The following is a 19906-nucleotide window of genomic DNA, read 5'->3' as shown; positions in this document are numbered from 1 at the left end:
CCAAATCAAGGAACCAATTCTTTTAACAGTTTTCTGACTACTACTAGTGTAGTCTCACTCTTTGTAGGGAAAGCTTCTACCCATCTAGAGAAGGTATCTATGAATACAAGCAAATACTTACACTCATATTGTCTAGGTTTTATCTCAGTTAAATACACTTTTTAAATTTTTACTACAATGTTGTTTTCATATCTGAATCCCAGGGGGTCCCTGGGGATTTGGGCTCACTTTAGTCTTTGCACAAGCTGAACATCTTTTTATTTACTTATTTATTTATTTATTTCCTTTTGTTGCCCTTGTTGTTTATTGTTGTTGTTATTGATGTCATCGTTGTTGGATAGGACAGAGAGAAATGGAGAGAGGAGGGGAATACAGAGAGGGGGAGAGAAAGACAGACACCTGCAGAACTGCTTCACCGCCTGTGAGGCGACTCCCTACAGGTGAGGAGCCAGTGGCTTGAACCGGGATCCTTCTGCCAGCCCTTGTGCTTTGCACCACCTGCGCTTAACCTGCTGCGCTACCACCCAACTCCCACAAGCTGAACATCTTGTCATGATACCTTGAATAATCTTTTTAAGTCTGGAGCATAGTAATGGTTTAGGAGCATGGGTTAGTCAGGTTTTATTTATTTATTTATTTATTTATTTTTAGGATCTATTTATTTATTTATTTTTAGGATCTCTCCACAGAGCTGCTCAGTCAACTGGAGTTCTCAGTTAACAAAACAGTTTCACAGGGAGGGCCATAAGAGTCCCCACTGGTCTTAGGTCAGCCTCTTGAGCTGTCACACCAATCACCCTATTTTTTGAACTCAACATCTTTTTATCTAGGAGTATAGACCAGAATTTTTTGGAACACTGAAGGATATATTTTTGAGCTTCTGTAATTGCTTCTTGCTGAGAAAGGACATAACCTGGTTGATCCATACACATAGATAGACTTTTTAAAAAAAATCTTTGTAGTAGGGTAAGGCTTTGAAAAGATGGGCCCTTTGGACATCTCTCTAGAAAAAATGAGATTCATGGACACTTGTAGTCATCTGTATAGGAAGGCCAGGATGGGATCGAGGCAGTCTGGAACCTGATAACTGAAAGACAGAAAGGTATACAAAGATTAGAGCCAATAAGACATAAGAAAGTGGAAGATAGTATGAAATGTCTTTAAGAAACGTTTTTTTTTGCCTCCAGGGTTATTGCTGGGCTCAGTGCCTGCATCATGAATCCACTACTCCTGGAGGCTGGTTTTTTTTTCCCTTTTGTTGCCTTTGTTGTTTAAAATTCTGATCTGGCAATTTAAGAGGCAAGAGTTGAAAGTCAATATAAAAGGTTTAGACTCAAAACAACCTTTTAATTTTATACCACTTTAGAATACCTTTTTTAGATAAAAAAAAAATATCTTTGTGTCAAACATTAAATCTTTTACCAGGCCAGAAGCACATGTACTATCTTAATTTATCATGAATAAACTTTTGATAGTGTCTTTCTTGAGAATAGAACATTTTGAGTTAGATACTAGAGACAACCATATGACCCATAACATTGTGTTTATATAAATTATATTCAGTGTCCAACATAAGAGTTTTTAATCAAAGTGAATCTAAACCAGTCTCAAAACTTAATGAAAGAATTATGTTGAGATAAATATACAGAGAAAACTAAAGTATTGCTCAGCTCTGCCCTTAGGCAGTGCTGAGGATCAAGCATGGTCCTGAGAGCCTCAGGTGTGAAATTTACCTGTATAATTATTTTGTTATCTTCAAGTCTTATTATGACTATCTCAAGTTTGGTCTGGTTAACCTCTAGGCCTCTCTTTAAAATCTCTATCATATTTTAAAATATTTTAAAGGTTTAGACATATTTATCATCTTTTTATTGTGGTACAGGTGGTTCAATTCTCCAGTCTACCTCTTTCCTTCCTTACAGGTAGCTCTGGGGTATGTTTCTAGTGGACACACTTCAGATACTCTTATAGATTAAGATATTGGCCCATGACCAACAAATAAGTTGTTGCTTTCTGAAACACTGAAAAAGTGAGGTCACTCCAAGCAGTTGGGTTGAAAATGGATTTCAGAGACCAGAGCATAGTGAGTATAAGTACTCAGTTTCATACCCTTTAACAATACATATGCAAGATGGCCAAATTAGAATGGGCTGAAATAGGACTGAAATCAAAATGCTACCCATGGTGGTTGGTGTCCTAAAGCAGATAAATATTACGGTGAAGGAAAAATAATAGTTTTGTCTAAGTGTGTCCACTAGAAATGAAGTGTCTCTATTCTTTGAAACAGTGCCATTGTATTTCTTAGATTATAGGTAGACCATGATTTTTCCCCTGTTAATGCCAACTTAACCTGTTTAACTACATGCCATGAGATGGGATTACATATTCAAGACCTGCTGCCCACCACTGAGCCATCTTCCGAACTTCTATATTATTGTTATTATTATCATTACCATTATCATCATTATTTTACCAGAGCCCTGCTCAGCTCTGGTTGATGCTCAGCTCTGGCTTGAGGGATTGAACCTGGGACCTGAGAACCTCAGGTAGGAGAGTCTCTTTGCATCACCATTATGCTGTCTGCCTCGCCATGCCATGAGATAGATTATATTTGTTGTCCTTTTATCTTAGGACAATAGAAGCTTATATCAGTGCTATCTTTTTTCTTTTGCTGGAATTGTTATAGTACCCAGGTATTTCTTTCCTATGATGCCTATGAGGACTAATTTTGTACATGTTTCTTTAAAGTTTTGTCTTTTTAAAAATTTTTAAAAATTTCTGTATTGGGGAATTAATGTTTTAAATTCAGCAGTAGATACAATAGCTTGTACATGCATAACATTTCCCAGTTTTCCATATAATAATACAATCCCCACTAGGTCCTCTCTCATCCTTTTCGGACCTATATTCTCCCCCCACCCACCCAGCCCAGAGTCTTTTACTTTGGTGCAATATACCAATTTCAGTTCAGGTTCTACTTCTGTTTTCTCTTCTGATCTTGCTTTTCAACTTCTGCCTGAGAGTGAGATCATCCCATATTCATCCTTCTCTTTCTGACTTCTTTCACATAACATGAATTTTTCAAAGTCCATCCAAGATTGGCTGAAAATGGTGAAGTTACCATTTTTTACATCTGAATAGTATTCCACTGTGCATATAGACCACAACTTGCTCAGCCACTCATCTGTTGTTGGACACCTGGGTTGCTTCTGGTTTTGGCTATTACAAATTGTGCTGCTAAGAACATATGTGTACACAGATCTTTTTGGATGGATGTGTTGGGTTCTTTAGGACATATCCCCAGGAGAAGAATTGCAGGATCATAGGGTAGGTCCATTTCTAGCCTTGTGATATTTCTCCAGACTGCTCTCCACAGGGGTTGGACCAATTGACATTCCCACCAGCAGTGCAGGAGGCTTCCTTTGTCTCCACAACCTCTCCATCATTTGTTGCTGCTACCTTTTCTGATGTATGACATTCACACAGGAGTGGAGTGGTATCTTTTTGTTGTCTTTATTTGCATTTCTCTAACCATCAAAGACTTGGAGCATTTTTCATGTGTTTCTCAGCCTTTTGGATCTCTTCTGTGGTGAATATTCTGTCCATGTCCTCCTCCCATTTTTGGATGGGGTTGTTTGTTGTCTTGTTGTTGAGTTTGGCAAGCTCTTTATATATTCTGGTTATTAGCCTCTTGTCTGATGTATGGCATATAAAGATCTTCTCCCATTCTGTGAGGTGTCTCTTGGTTTGGTTAGTGGTTTCTTTAGCTGTGCAGAAGCTTTTTAATTTGATGTAGTCCCATAGGTTTATGCTTGCCTTAGTCTTCTTTGTAATTGGATTCGTTTCATGGAAGATGTCTTTAAAATTTATGCGGAAAAGAGTTCTGCCAATATTTCCCTCTAAGTGTCTGATAGTGTCTGGCCTAATATCCAAATCCTTGATCCACTTGGAATTTACTGTTGTGTTCGGTGAAATATTCATTCGTCTCCATTTCATTCAGTTCAGTTTCATTCGTCTGCATGTTTCAACCGATTTTTTTTCCAACACCATTTGTTGAAGAGACACTACTTTCCCCATTTAATAGTCTAGACACTTTTGTCAAAGATTAGATGTCCATAGGTGTGGGGGCTTAATTCTGGGCTCTCAATTCTACTCCACTGGTCAATGTGTCTATTCATGTTTCGATACCAAGCAGTTTTGATTACAATGGTCCTATAATACAATTTGAGTTCTGGGAGTGTGATGCCTCCAGTTCTGTTCTTTCTTCTCAAGATTGTTTTGACAATTCTAGGTATTTTCTGGTTCCAGAAAACATTTGTAGCATTTGTTCTATTCTCCTAAAATATGTGGTTGAGATCTTGATGGGAATAGCATTAAATCTGTATATGGCTCTGGTGTCTTTTTATATTTCCTGGAGTAGTGACTCATAATTTTCGGTATACAAGTCTTTTACTTCTTTCGTTAGCTTTATTCTTAGATATTTTAGTGTTTTGTTGCTATATTAAAATGAATTGATTTCTGGATTTCATTTTCTTCTAACTTAGTGTTTACATAGAGGAATGTCACTGACTTTTGTATGTTAATTTTGTAGCCTGACACCTTACTATATTGCATGATAATTTCCAAAAGCTTCTTGCTGGATTCTTTAGGGTTTTCTATGCATACCATTTTGTCGTCTGCAAATAGTGAGAGTTTGATTTCTTCTCTTCCAATCTGTATCCCTTTAATTCCTTGCTCCTGCCTGATTGCTATGGCAAGAACTTCCAACACTATGTTGAATAGTAATGGTGATAGTGGGCAGCTCTGCCTATTACCTGATTTGAGGGGAAATGCTTCCAGTTTTTCACCATTGAGTATGATGTTGGTTGTAATTTGCTATATATAGACTCCACTATCTGCAGGAATTTTGTATCTTTTTTTTTTTCTAGAATAAAGAAGTTCTCAGCTATTATGTCTAGAAGAAAGCTTTCTTCCCTTTCCTCTCTTCCTCTGGTAAACCAATAATGCGTATATTATTTCTTTTGAAGTCATCCTATATGTCTCTGTTGTTGTTTTCAGAATCACTTAATCTCTTTTTGAGATCTTTTACTTCTTTTTTAGTTGTCTCCAATTTGTCCTTGATCTTGGCAATTCCGCTTTCAGCCTCATTTATTCTATTCTCTCTCCCCTGTTCTGTTTTCTGTAGTTCATCTATTTTGTTACCCTGTTCTGATACTGTTTTAGCTTGTTCAGTTATTTCAGCTTTCAGCTCTCTAATAACCTTGAGATAAGGTTATTCAGTGTGCAGTAAGGTCGTTTATTTGAGCTTTTTGCTGTTTTTTTACTATGTGATTGTTTGGCTATGAGATTCAATCTCAGTACTGCTTTAGCTGTGTCCCAAATATTTTGATAGCTTGTGTTTCATTTTCATTTGTTTCCAGGAACATTTGAATTTCTTGCTTGAGTGTCTCTCTGACCCAGTGGTTCTTAAGCAGTATGTTGTTTAGTTTCCAAATTTAGTGTTTTCTTCCAGAGTCTCATTTGTTGTTTTTGCATTTCTGATGACAATTTTTCACACTCTTTACTCACTCCTGCCTCACTATTTTGTGCTTCAGCCTTTGGGGCACACTTTTAGCTGGACACCTGTCCTCATTCATTTTCCCATATTTCTTCTTGTTGGTTTAACCATTCTATATAGTATGTTATACTGTATACTCTCTCAGGTATATATAGTTATACTATATATTCAGTTATGTATAGTTATACTACATATGCTCTCAGTACTTTTCAAATTACTGATCACTCTTACCTGGTTTGACTTATGTCTAAGTAATGTACTTAAAGCATTCACAGTTCTGGAAATTAGTAGTGGTTTCAATGTTATTTCAATCCCTGAGTTGGAGTACAGAGGCTGTTAGAAGCCTCTTTTGATCTTTTTCTTTCCTGTACGCTATGGGAGCCTGAGGGCTTTTAAACTATAAGTAGGCTGCTTAGCTTAATCACTCACTTCTGACCAAGAGATAAAGCACATTGGGGGAGAGATAGCACAGTAGTTTGCAAAGAGACTCTCACACCTTAAGGATCCAAAGCTCTGGGCTCAATTCAGCTTCTCTGCCAACCTGGACAGCACTGGTGGGCCCTGTGAGTTTCTAAACAAGTCCTCTTTATAGTCTGTACATTCTGAGGAAATTATTCACCATGCTTTTATCAGGAGAACAATGTGCAAAAGCTCCCACTGTATATCCCCACTGCTAGGCCACTATAGTGTAGCTCTTCTCCAGATTTTCCTGGTCAGTTCTCTGTTCCCAGAAGTCAGTACAGCTTCTCCTCCTGCTGTTCCAGCCTCTGAGGGCAGTGGGAAAGGAAACTCACAGTTGCATTTGGAGAGTCTTAGGGGAGTCTTCTCTTCCTTTCAGCAGTCTTTTTGTTGATAAAGCAGACTGGAGGCGGTGCCTTAACTGGTAAACTGCCGGACTGTTACCAGCCATGCAATCTCTCCTTGGGATCCTCCCTGTCCACGAACCACAAATGTTTGCACTCAGCAGTGGTTTGGTGGGTTCCTGAAGTCGTTCTAGTCCTGCCTTGCTGTGGTCCAAGGTGTTCTCCTTTGTTATTCCTGGTTGACCCAGCAGAGAAGAGGAGAGAAACACAGCTGCTTCTGCTCCATTACCCTGCCTTGTTTTCCATTTTTCTTTTTAGAGGAAGATGAAGTATTTATTTATACAAGCACATAGAATAGCGATTATAACAACTTACACATGTAAAGACACAGGAACTGACACACAAGGACCTCAGGAAAGCTGAGGGGTTCCCTCCCCCCTCAAGCTGGATTGCCAAAAATGGCCCCATTGCGTGGGAGAGAGAGACAGAATATTCAATTTCATGTATTTTTATAATGGTCAGGATTATAATGGTCAGGAACAAGATGGTCACTTTTTTTTAATTTAAAAAAGGAGACATTAACAAAACCACAAATTTCCACACAATTCCCACCACCAGATCTCCATATCCCATCCCCTCTCCTGATAGCTTTTCCATTCTTTATTCCTCTGGGAGTATGGACCCAAGGTCATTGTGGGATACAAAAGGTGGAAGGTCTGACCTCTGTAATTACTTCTTTGCTGAACATTGGTGTTGACTGGTCAATCCATACTCCCAGCCTGCCTCTCTCTTTCCCTATTGGGTTGGGGATCTGGGGAAGGGTTCTCCAAGACACATAGTTGGGGTTGTCTGTCCAGAGAAGTCTGGTCACATTATGCTAGCATCTGGAACCTGGTGGCTGAAAAGAGAATTAACATACAGAGCCAAACAAATTGTTGAACAATCATGGACCCACAGGCTGGAATAGTGCAGATGATGTGTTGGCAGTCCTCCATTCTGTAGATAGCTATTAGGTATATTTTAGTTATATTTCAAAGGGCCTGTAGCTATACTAGTTTTTATATTTTTTCTCTGAGCCTGAAATCTGACATGCAGGTAGATCCATGTTATTGTCTGGGGAGGTGATGTCATATCTGGAAAAAGGACAGAAAGCTGGATCAAGGAAGAGAGTAGCCCCCTAATATGGGTAAGGGGCATAAATATTGTTGACTGTAAACCCTATCGATTTGATTTGGGTCTTGGGCCCATATTCAGCTTAGGAGCCTACGTGACCTCTGCATCCATGCAGATATGAGCTCACATTCTGTGCTCATGAGTAGGAATATTCCAGGCTGCCCTAATATTGACTCATCTTCCTCAGGTGTAGCATAGAGTATGTTGTCCAACTTCCCTTTGGAGGATGGAACATTCTCTATCATTGTTGATCCAAGTTGAGGACAAGGTCCTATGGGGGCCCACAAAGGGGTCTATTTTGTTGTTCCTGATAGAGATGACCAGTAATAATGGAGAGAGGGATTTGAGGTCTAAGCCCATCATGTTTGTTTGGGAATCTTAGGACTCCCTGAATAGGGCCCCAGCTGATGGGGTGGCCTGATAGTGACTGAAGAGTCATCATTGAAGTATGCAAGTCTCTTGCCCTTATTAAACTTTCGCAGTCCTTGATTTGCTAAGGTTAGCTTTGGAGTGAGTGAGAGATCTATAATAGGAAATAGGTGAGGAGGGTATCTAAGTCTAAATAGATACTATTTCATTAGGAACTTTATACTGATTCACTGCAGACTATTGTGTACTTTTGCTTTCAGGTGTATATTTTGCCCTAGTTTATGGATACGTGTGAACATATGCTTTATCTCACGTGACCTGGTCTATATCTAGGTTTTGGGACTTTATTAGGAAGTGAACTGCCTGTAATGGAAGTAGAGAATACTATGAAAGGAAAGGTCTCACCCAAATAATGAAGCTTAAGTATTGTCATTCCACACCTGAAATCTCTGGACACAGTCTGAAGTGAAGCATGCTGAGGTGGTACTCATTACACTGATTAGGCTGAGATCAGCAGATGCAATATTATTTGGTATGAACTGAGAAAAGCATGCAGGAAAGTGCACCCCACCCTAAAGGTTCCAGGACTGGGGGAAACATAGACTCTATAGTGGAAATGTGAGGTTCCTGCTGTATTAAGGTTCAAGAAGACAAAAGATAGTTATTGTTATAATCACATTATTTGGTAATTGGGATAACTTTGAAAAATCCCTTTGTTAGGATTTGCTGTATAATTCCCAACATCACCATGAGTCATGTCCTTTGACATTATTTGTATATAGCTGTGCCACTGGTTGCTTCTGTTCTCCCTGGTCTAGGCTTTTGAGAGAGTCAAGCTATCAAAGACTCAGACTATGTATTAAAAAGACTCAGTCTGTGCTTTAAAAAGTTTGAGACAATAAATTTTCCCCTCTCATATTAATTAAATAATGATTTATATGACTACAGATTAATAGGGGTGTACATAAACACCATTCCCACCACCAAAAGACTGTGTCCCACCCCCACCTCCATCCCCACTGCTTACAAGTTTTAGCTATTAGGAATTGTGCTGCTATGAACATAGGTGCACAAATAATGGACAGCCCTGTATAGTCCCCGATCTGAGGGGGAATGCTTTCAGCTTCTGTCCATTGAGTATGATGTTGGTTGTATGTTTGCTATATATGGACTCCACTATCTTGAGGAATTTCCCATCTATTCTCATTTTTGTAGTATTTTGAGCATGAATGTCTTTTGGATTTTGTCAAAGGCTTTCTCTACATCTGTTGAGATAATCATGCAGTTTTTGGTTTTGCTTTTATTGCTTTGGTGAATGACATTGATTGACTTACCTATGTTGAACTAGCCTTGCATTCCTGGGATAAATCTCACTTGGTTGTGATGAATAATCTTTTTGATATACTGCTGTATCCGGCTGGCCAGGATCTTGTTTAATATTTTGGTATCTATGTTCATCAGAGATATTGGTCTGTAGTTTTCCTTTTTTTGTTGTGTCTCTATCTGCTTTTGGTATCAGGGTGATGTTGGCTTCATAGAAGGTGGAAGGGAGTGTGTTCCTGTTTATTTGATATTGTGGAAGAGCTTTAGAAGTATATGTATTCAACAAGGGCAAAAAAAAAAGTATAGGTATTAGCTGTTTCCTGAAGGTTTTGTGGAATTCGTTTGTGAAGCCATCTGGTCCAGGACTTTTGTTGTTGGGGAGATTCTTAATAACTGTTTCAATTTATTTGTCTGTTATTGGTGCATTAAGGTTTTGTAGTTCTTCTTGGTTCAGTTTTGGAAGGGTGTATGTTTCTAGCAGTTCTTTCATTTCTTCCAGATTCTCTAGCTTGGTACCGTATAGTTCTTCATAGAAGTTTCATGTGATTTTCTGGATTTCTGTGGTGTCAGTTATGATATCTCATCTATCACTTACAATTTTATTAATTTGAGTCTTCTCCCTTTTTTTTATTGAGTCTGGCTAGGGGTTTGTCAATCTTGTTTAATTTTCAAAGAACCAACATTTGGCTTCATTGATCTTTTGTATGGTTCTTTTATTTTTGATGTTGTTTATTTCTGCTCTAATTTTAGTGATTTCTGTCCTTCTGGTTGCTTTAGGGTTCCTTTGTTCCTCTTCTTCTAAGTCCTTAAGGTGTGCATTAAGGTTGTTTATTGGGACTTTTTTGTTGTTCTTTAATATGTGACTCTGTGTGTATGAGTTTCCCTCTCAGTACTGCTTTAACTGTGTCCCAAATATTTTGATAGCTTGTGTCTTCATTTTCGTTTGTTTCCAGGAACGTTTGAATTTCTTGCTTGAGTGTCTCTCTGACCCAGTGGCTCTTAAGCAGTATGTTAAGTCAGTCTGCAGTTTGGACCACTCAGTTGGCTGCAGGCAGCCTTAGCAAAGACAGCCAATTATAAGATGTATCGAGAAAAAAAAATCCTTCCAGGTAACCAGGCAGAGATGAGGCTCTGATTTGTCAAGTATTTTGTCACTCAAATAGAGCTCCAGCCACTTTTAAAAAAAAAGATATGTTAAAGGAAGAGGCTTGGAATGACACCCCTGATGAGCCAGGAATCTTGGTAAAGAAAATAGCTTAGTGTGGAGCCTGCTAGGAGCAGCTGCTGTGCTGCCCCTGAGGGCTGGTACTGTGGTGGTGGGGGTGAGCTCAGAAATACTCAAAGGTTTTTCCTTTGTCCCCCAGACCTCCATTTGGGACTGTATTTTGGTGTCACTCTGACCAGCCTATGTTCACTCTCCTACAGGCAGCCCAGTAATCCTACCCTATCCAGTGGATCCTGGGTTGCAAGCTGCTGCCTCTTGGAGCTCACGATAGCTGTGGTTCCAAAGTGGCCATCTTTGCTCTACCCCCCCTCCTATTTTTCTTTGTGCTATATTTTGTTTTGTGTTTCTCATGAGTATTATTTTTCACATAAAATATCTATATTTTTTTGCCCTCTGGCATATCACTGTGCGTCAGTGCTGACACTACAAAATCCACCACTACAGTTAGCCATCTTTTGCATTTTTTAATGTTTTTATATTTATTTATTTATTTCCTTTTTGTTGCCCTTGTTTTTCCATTGTTATTCTAGTTACTATTGTTTTTGATGTTGTCATTGTTGGATAGAACAGAGAGAAATGGAGAGAGGAGGGGGAGACAGAGAGGGGGAGAGAAAGATAGACACCTGCAGACCTGCTTCACTGCCTGTGAAGCTACTCCCCTGCAGGTAGGGAGCCAGGGGCTCGAACCGGGATCCTTACGCAAGTCCTTGTGCTTTGAGCCATGTACGCTTAACCCTCTGCGCTAACGCCCGACTCCCCATCTTTTCCATTTTATTTTCTAGGACAGAAAAAGTCAGAGGGGAGAAGGAAAGAGAGAGGTATAAAGGAAGATAGACACCTGTAAACCAGGTTCACCACTTTTACAGGTGTGAGTGTGGGATCAAACACAAGTTCTTTGGCATGGTGCTGTGTTCATTAACCTGGTGTACCCCCTACCTGGCCCCTAACTTAAAATATCAATAAGAAAATAATATCTACAAGGATCTTTATTGAGTTGGAATTGGTTAACCAAAATTAGAATGAATTTCTCTATTTTGCTCTCTGTTTTTCTGTGCCTGTTTTCCTATGTTGTTATGTTCCTTTTATTTAAGACTTTATTTATTTATTATTGAGGAAGATAGGAGGAGAGAGAAAGAACCGACATCACTCTGGCACATGTGCTGCTGGGGATCGAACTCAGGACCTCATGCTTGAGAGTCCAAAGCCTTATCACTGCAACACCTCACAGACCACATTGTGTTCCTTTTTCTATTCTAATACTGATAATTTCATAAAAATTTGAGATTTCATTCCTATTTTTTTTTTTGTTACATGTGGGACTCCTCTTAGTAATTCTTGGAAGGCAGGTTTGGTAGTAGCAAATTCCTTCAGTTTTTGAATATCTGAAAATATCTTTATTTTCCCCTCATATTTGAAGGATAATTTAACAGGATACAGAACTTGTAGTTGGTAATTCTGATCTTTAATATTTTGAATAGTCCATTCTACTGCTTCCTTGTCTCTGGAATTTTTATTTATTTATCTATCTATCTATCTATCTATCTTTTTGTTGCCCTTGTTTTGTTGTTGTAGTTATTATTGTTGCCTGTTTTTGTTATTGGATAGGATAGAGAGAAATGGAGAGAGGAAGGGAAGACAGAGAGGGGGAGAGAAAGATAGACACCTGCAGACCTGCTTCACTGCTTGTGAAGCGACTCCCCTGCAGGTGGGGAGCCGGGGATTGAACTGGGATCCTTACACCAGTCCTTGCGCTTTGCACCATGTGTGCTTAACCTGCTGTGCTACTGCCCGAATCCCAATCTCTAGAGTTTTCAATGAGACTTCTGTTGAATATCTGATGGTTCTGCCTTTGTATGCGACTTTCCTCCTTTCACTAGCAGACTGCAGTATTTTTTGTCCCTGCTTTTGTATAGTTTTACAGTGATATGTCTTGGTGTGTGTCATTTTGGATTAAAAAACTGAGCTCTGTTTTCACTTTCTTGGATTTCTTTTTATTGACTTAATAATGATGTATGAAACCATAGGATAAGAGGATAAGAGGGCTACCACTCATGAAGTGTCCCAGCTGCAGGTGGGAAGAGAGCTCAAACGTAGGTCCATGTGTAGGTACTTCATGGTAATATGTGTGCTTAACTGGGTGTGCCACTGCCCAACCTGTGCTATGTTTTTATTTTCTCTTTTTTATTTCTTGATTTAATAATTATCGACAAGACCATAGGACAAGAGGGGTACAATTCCACATAATTCCTACCACCAGAGTACCTCATCCCATTCCCTCTATTGGAAGCTTTCTTATTCTTTATCTTTTTGATAGTATGGACCCAGCATCATTATGGGGTGCAGAAGGTGGAAGGTCTGGCTTTTGTAATTACTTCTCCACTGGACATGGGCTTTGGCAGATTAATCCATACTCCCAGCCCATTTCTCTTTCCCTAGTGGGGTAGGGGTTCGGGGAGGAGGGATTCCTGGGTATATTGGTGAGATAATCTGTCCATTGAAGTCAGCTTGGTATCATGGCAGCATCTGCAACTTGGTGCCTAAAAAACATTAAGATACAAAACAGAGAACAAATTGTTTAATAATCAGGAATCTAAATGTAAGACAGAATCTAAATGTAGCAGATGAGATTTTGTTTCTCCATTTTGGAAATGGCTAGTAGGTCTAATTTAGGTATACTCCAAGGGGCCCAAGACTACTAATTTTTGCTTGAGGCTGACAGCTAACAAGCAAGTGGGATAAAGGTATTGTCTGGGGATAATGGTTTCAGAGTTGGGAATGGGACTAGAAAGCTCCCAAATATGATAAAATTGTAAGCCTCATCAATTTGATCTGAGGCCCATATTCAGCACAGGAGCCTGGGTAACTTCTGCATCCCAGTGGGTCTGAGCTCACATTCTGTAGTCATAGCTAGGGACATTCTAAGCTGCACTCACTACAGGACCCATCTTCCTGGAGTGGTAGAGTATGTTGACCCAACCTCCCTTTAGAGAACAGGGAAATCCCTACCAATGTTGACCCACATTGAAGACAGGTCCTGTAGAGGCCCACAAGAAGGCTTAATGGAGATGACCATTGACAGTGGAGAGAGGGATTTGTTAAAGGTCTAGGCCCACCATGTCTGTGTGGGAATTCCAGAATTCCCTGACCAGGGCCCTGGTTGATGGAGTGGTCTGGTAGTGGTCATAGAGCCATCATTAATGTATGCCAGTCTCTTGCCCTTATCCAGCTATTGTAGTCCTTACTTGTCTGACAGTGTTAGCCTTAGGAAGTAGGTGAAGAAGGTATCTAGGTCTGTGTAGAAACTATTTGACTAAATACTTTATGGTACCTAATAAAATGTGTCTTTTTTAGGTTTCTCTACTTGCTTACTACACTTATTGAGTCACTGCAAAGTATTGTGCACTTTAACATTAAGGTATATTGTACCTTAACTTATAGATACATGTGCACATGTATTCTGTCTCATGGGCCCTGGTCTATATCTAGGTTCTGTGGCTTTGTTAGGAGGTTCACCAACTGATCATGGAATTGAGTAGTCCTATGATCTAGGAATGGTGTCACCAGAGTAATAGAGCTTAAAGGTTGACAGTTTATGCCTGGTGTCTCTGGACATAATCCGAAGTGAAATGTATCGAGGTGGTACTTGTTGCATTGATTTGGCTGAGCTCATCAGATGCAGTATCAAATAGTGGGCTGAGAGAAGCATGAAGCAAAATGAGCCACACCCCAGATATTCCAGGACTGAGAGAAATATGGGTATTATAGAGAATGGGGAACGTTCCTACTGTCTTAGAGTTCAAGAAGGCAACATAATAATAGTTATTATTGTAACCAAGTTATTTAGGAACTTGGTTTAATTTTAAAATCCCATGGTTAGGATTTGTTATATCATACAAGATGTTACCAAGATTTATGATATTTAATGCTATTTACATGTAACTGTATCTTACATAGTGACAACCAGTTGCTTCTGGTCTCTCTGTTCTAAGACTATAGTTTACTTAATATTTAAAATAGTAATTTTTAATAATGTATAATGAATTTGGGGCTGGGTGGTGGTGCATCTGGTTGTGCACATATATTACAATGTGCAAGGACCCAGGTTCAATCCCCACTCCCCACCTGCAGTTGGAAGGAATGCTTTGCAGTGGTGAAGCAGCATTACAGGTGTCTCTCTGTCTCCCTTTCTCTCCCCATGTATCCATCCCTTCACTCTTGAATTCTGTCTGTCTATATCCAATAAATAAATAAAGATACTTAGCAACAGAAAAGCAAGTACCATCCAAAAATGGGCAGAGGATATGAACAGAATATTCACTACAGAAGAGATCCAAAAGACTAAGGAACACAGGAAAATTGCTCCAGGTCACTGATTGTCAGAGAAATGCAAATAAATACAGCATTTAGACACCATCTCACCCCTATGAGAATAACATATATCAAAAAGGACAGTAGCAACAAATGCTGTAGAGGTTTCAGGGACAAAGGAACCCTTCTGCACTGCTTGTGGGAATGTAAGTTGGTTGAACCTCTGTGGAGAGCAGTCTGGAGAACTCTCACAAGGCTAGACATGGACCTTACATATGACCCAGTAATTCCTCTGCTAGGGATATTCCCCAAGGACTCCATAACACCCAAACAAAAAGATATGTGTACAGCTATGTTCATAGCAGCACCCTTCATAATAGCTAAAACCTGGAAGCAAACCAGGTGCCCAACAATTGATGAATGGCTGAGAAAGCTGTGGTATATATACAAAGTAGAATACTACACAGTTATTAAGAAAAATGAGCCCACCTTCTCTGACCCATCTTGGTTGGAGCTAAAAGGAATTATGCTAACTGAATCAGAAAGACAAAGACCACAGTCACAAGCAGAAGTTGAGAAAGAAAAACAGAAAGAGAAACTCAAAGCAGTATCTGACTGAGTTTGGAAGTAGGGCACCAAAGTAAAAATCTCTGGGTGGAGGGTGAGGGTGGATGTTCAGCTTCTTTGGGGCAGGGGGAGGGGGGAGATGGGACACAGACTTTTGGTGGTGGGAATGGTGTTTATCTACACTCCTATTAACTTGTAGTCATAGAAATCACTATTTAATTAATATGAGAGGGGGAAAGTTGATTGAATGTCTCAAAGTTTTTAATGCACAGAACATAGGTTGAGTTTTTGAAATGTTGACTATCCTAAAAGCTTAGCCCAGGAAAGCAGAAGCAACTAGTGGCATGACTTTATAAGATATATGTATGTATATATATATATATATATATATATATATATATATATATATATATGGTGAGGTCTTGTATGATACAGCAAATTCTAACAATGGGATTTTCAAAGTGAACCCAATTGCCAAATAATCTGATTATAGCAGTAACTATCTACTGCCTTCTTAAACCCTAAGACAGCAGGAACATCCTGCTTCCTCTATAAAGCCCATATTTCCCTCAGTCCTGGAACCTCTAGGGTGGAGCTCACTTCCTGCATGCTTCTCTCAATTCATACCGACTGATACTGCATCTGCTGATCCCAACCTATTCAATGCAATGAGCACAACTACAGCGTGCTTCATTTCTGAATGTGTCCAGAAACATCAGGCATGTAATGTCAACCTTTCAACATATTACTTGGGTGAGTGAGACCTTTCCTTTCTCATAGGACTCCGTAATTCCATTTTGGGTGGTCCACTTCCTAAAAAAGCCCCAAAACCTACATATAAACTAGATCCCATGAGACTGAGAAGATGTACATATGTATACATAAATTAGGGTAAAATAAATACCTTAAAGCAAAAGTGCACAACAGTTTTCAGTGAGTCAATAAATGAAACAAACAAGTAGAAAGACCTAAAAAGACACATTTAAGTACCTAGTGAAATAATTTCTACTTAGACCTAGATACCTTCCTCACTTACTTCCTATTACAGTTCCCTTAGTCACTCCAAAGATAACCTTGTCAAAGTAAGAACTACAAAAGCTGAATAATGGCAAGAGACTGTCATACTTCAGTGATGATTCTTTAGTTACTATCAGGCCATCCCATCATCTGGAGCCCTAGTTAGGAGTCTTGGGATTCCCACAGGATGAGCTCAGACCTCCAAAAGATCGCTCTCTCCATTATCACTAGTCATCTCCATCAGGACCAACATAATGGACCACTTTGGGGCCCCCAAAGGACCTTGCCCTCAGTGTGAATCAACAATGGTAGAAAATGTTCTATACTCTGAATGGGGGTTGTATAACATACTCTGTCTACCACCTGAGGAAGAGGAGTCCTGAAATTAGTGTGACTCGGAATGGGCCTACTCATGACCACAGAATGTGAGTTAGAACTTACAGGGATGTAGAAGTTACATAGGCTCCTATGGTAAATAGGGGCTCCAGATTAAATTGATGGGGTTTACAGTCAGTAATATTTATACACTTTTCCCATATTTTGGAGCTACTCTCTTCCCTGATCCAGCTTTCTAGCCCTTTTTCTAGCCATGACATCATCTCCCCAGACAATAATTGGGTCCACCTGCATATCAGATGTCAGGCTCAGGCAAAAACTAATATATACTCAAAACTGGGGCCTATACATCAAAAAGTTTAAGACATTCAATCTATTTTTCCTCTTCTCTTGATTAAATAGTGATTTATATGATTATAAGTTAATAGAAATATATATTAACACCATTCCCACCACCAAAAGTCTGTGTCCCTACCCTGACTCTCCTCTAGTGAAACTGGAAATCTACCTGCACCAACCATCCAGAAATTTTTACTTTGGTGAAAGGTTAAAAAGTCACTCAAATTTTTCTTTGCATCTTCCTGTTGTTTTGTTATATGCTTTACATTGGTTTGGTCTAGCTCTCCCCCCGCCAGAAAAATTGCTTTGGCCCCTGCTAGTTTTGCGGCTGCTTGTCTCCGCCCCAAGGGAACCCCTACAGAGTTCCAGAGTTCTTGGCGCCGCCCTGTGAGGAGAAGGATGAAGGAGAGTTCTGTGTCGTGGTTAGTTTAAGGGTCTCTCTCTGCCGCCAGAGGAGAAAGACAGGAGAGCACATGTTTGCCCACTCATGAATAAAGATATACAGCTTCCCAGCCCAGCCGTGTGTCCTCGAGTCTGTCTCTGTTCACCACCACGAAGCTAGCCCGGCTGGCTGGAGCCCCCGAAAATTTAACAACATTGTTTTATCCACCTTGACTTCTTTTAATCAGTGAGATCATCCCATACTCATTTTTCTCTCTCTGACTTACTTCACTTAACATATTTCCTTTTAGATCCATCCAAAATGGACCAGGTAAGGTAGGTTCATTATTCTTAATAACTGCATAGTATTATATTGCATAAATATACCACAGCTTTCTCAGCCATTCATCTGATGTTGGGCACCTGAGTTGCTTCCAGGTTTTTGTTATTAAAAATTATGCTGCTATGAACATAGGTGTACATATATCTTTTTGGTTGGGTGTTATAGACTCTTTAGGATATATCCTTAGGAGATGAATTATTAGGTCATATGGAAGGTCCATTTCAAGCATTATATGGGTTCTCCAGACTGCTCTCCACAGGAGTTGGACCAATTTACATTCCTACCAGCAGTGCAGGAGGGTTTCTTTGTCCCCACAACCTTTCCAGCATTTTATGATTTATACAACATTGTCACAGGACTGAAATGGTTTCTCATTATTGTTTCTATTTGCATTTCTCTGACAATCAGTAACCTGTAATTTTTCATATGTTGTTAGACTTTTGTATCTCTTCTGTGGAGAGTATTCTATTCATATCCTCTCCGTACTTTTGGATGCATTCATTTGTCTTCTTGTTGAGTTTGATGAGCTCTATATATTTTAGTTATTAGCCGTTTGTTTGATGTATGACATGTGAAGCTCTTCTCCCATTCTGTAAGAGGTCTCTTTTTTTGAATGGTGGTTTCTTGTGATGTGCAGAAACTTTTCAGTTTGATGTAGTCCCATTGGCTTATGTTATATTTACTCTTCATTTTAATTGAATTCATTTCATTGAAGATGCCTTTAAAACTTAGACGGGAAAGAGGAAGGTCTGACTTTTGTAACTGTCTCTCTCTTTCCCTAGTGGGACAGGGATCTGGGGAGGTGGTGCTCCAAGACACATGGTAGGGTCCTCTGCCCAAGGAAGTCAGGTTAGCATCATGGTATCATCTGGAACCTGATGGCTGGAAAAGAGTTAAGATATAATGCAGAACAAATTTTTGATTAATCATGAACCAAAAGGCAAGAATATAGCAGATGAATATTTGGGGCCTCCATTTTGGATAAAGCTAGTAAGTCTGTTCCAGAGGGCCCTTGACTTTACTAGTTTTTGCCTTCGCATGCCATCTAATATGCAGGTGGGCCCAAGTTATTGTCTGGGGAGATGGTGTCATAGTTGGAAAAAGGACTAGAAAGTTGGATGAGGGAAGAGAGTAGATCCCAAAATACATCAATAGTAATACAATAATAATAGGAGACCCCAAACACCCCAGTCTCATACTTAGATCAACTAAGCAGAGAATCAACAAAGAATCAAGAGAATTAATTGAAGAGATGAAAAGACTAGACCTCCTGGACGTTTTCAGAGTCCTTCACTCCAAGAAACTGGAATACACATACTTTTCAAATCCACACAGGGTCTTTTCTTTATTATTAGTTTTTTCTTTGTAACGATTATGTGCCTTGGTGTCCGGCTGGATTGATTCTGTTTGGGACTCTGTGATTCTTGAATCTTAATGTCCTTTCTATTGTTTAGGGTCGGGAAGTTTTCTCCTATTGTTTCCTCTAGGATACTTCTTCCCCTTCCTTTCCTTTTCCCTCTGGTAGACCAATTATGCATTTGTTACTTTTTTAAAAACAAAATTTATTTTTTATTTAATAAAGGATAAATTAACAAAACCATAGGGTAGAGGAGTACAACTCCACACAATTCCCACCACCCAATCTCCATATCCCATCCCCTCCCCTGATAGCTTTCCCATTTTCTATCCCTCTGGGAGCGTGGACCCAGGGTCGTTGTGGGTTGCAGAACGTGGAAGGTCTGGCTTCTGTAATTGCTTCCCCGCTGAACATGGGAGTTAACATGGCATTAACGGTCCATACTTCCAGTCTGCCTCTCTCTTTCCCTAGTAGTTACTTCTTTTGAAGTCATCTGCTATGTTTCTCTTGTTGTTTTCAGTGTTGCTCAAGCTTTTTTTTTTTTACCTCTTTTATCTTCTTTTTAGTTTTCTCGAATTCATGCTCATTCTGGCTAATTCTTTTTTGTGTGTTTATTTATTTATTATTGAATAAAGACCGAGAGAAATCAAGAGGGGAGAGGAAGCTAGAGAGACAGAGAGACACCTGCAGCCCTGCTTCACCACTGTGCAGCTTTCTCCCTGCAGATGGGGACCAGGGGCTTGAACTCCAGTCTGGCTTATTCATGTTTCATACTTTGTTTATCTGATCTCCCTTCCTTCATCTTCCT

At 39.5% G+C, this 19906-nt stretch overlaps 1 long non-coding RNA gene across 1 annotated transcript in view; it reads left to right on the top strand.

Moving 5' to 3' along the window:
• The first annotated feature begins 2355 nt into the window (after window positions 1-2355).
• The window catches only part of LOC132534922 (uncharacterized), a 60882-nt gene continuing 43331 nt past the window's right edge, over window positions 2356-19906 (top strand). The window contains exon 1 of the long non-coding RNA XR_009546681.1: window positions 2356-2546. This is a non-coding gene — a long non-coding RNA (uncharacterized LOC132534922). The remainder of the gene's footprint in view (window positions 2547-19906) is intronic.

Source organism: Erinaceus europaeus, chromosome 20 (assembly GCF_950295315.1).
Source record: "Erinaceus europaeus chromosome 20, mEriEur2.1, whole genome shotgun sequence".
Lineage (NCBI taxonomy): Eukaryota > Metazoa > Chordata > Mammalia > Eulipotyphla > Erinaceidae > Erinaceus > Erinaceus europaeus.
The sequence above is the reverse complement of the archived record's forward strand: the minus strand, read 5'-3'. Positions and strand labels throughout refer to the sequence as shown.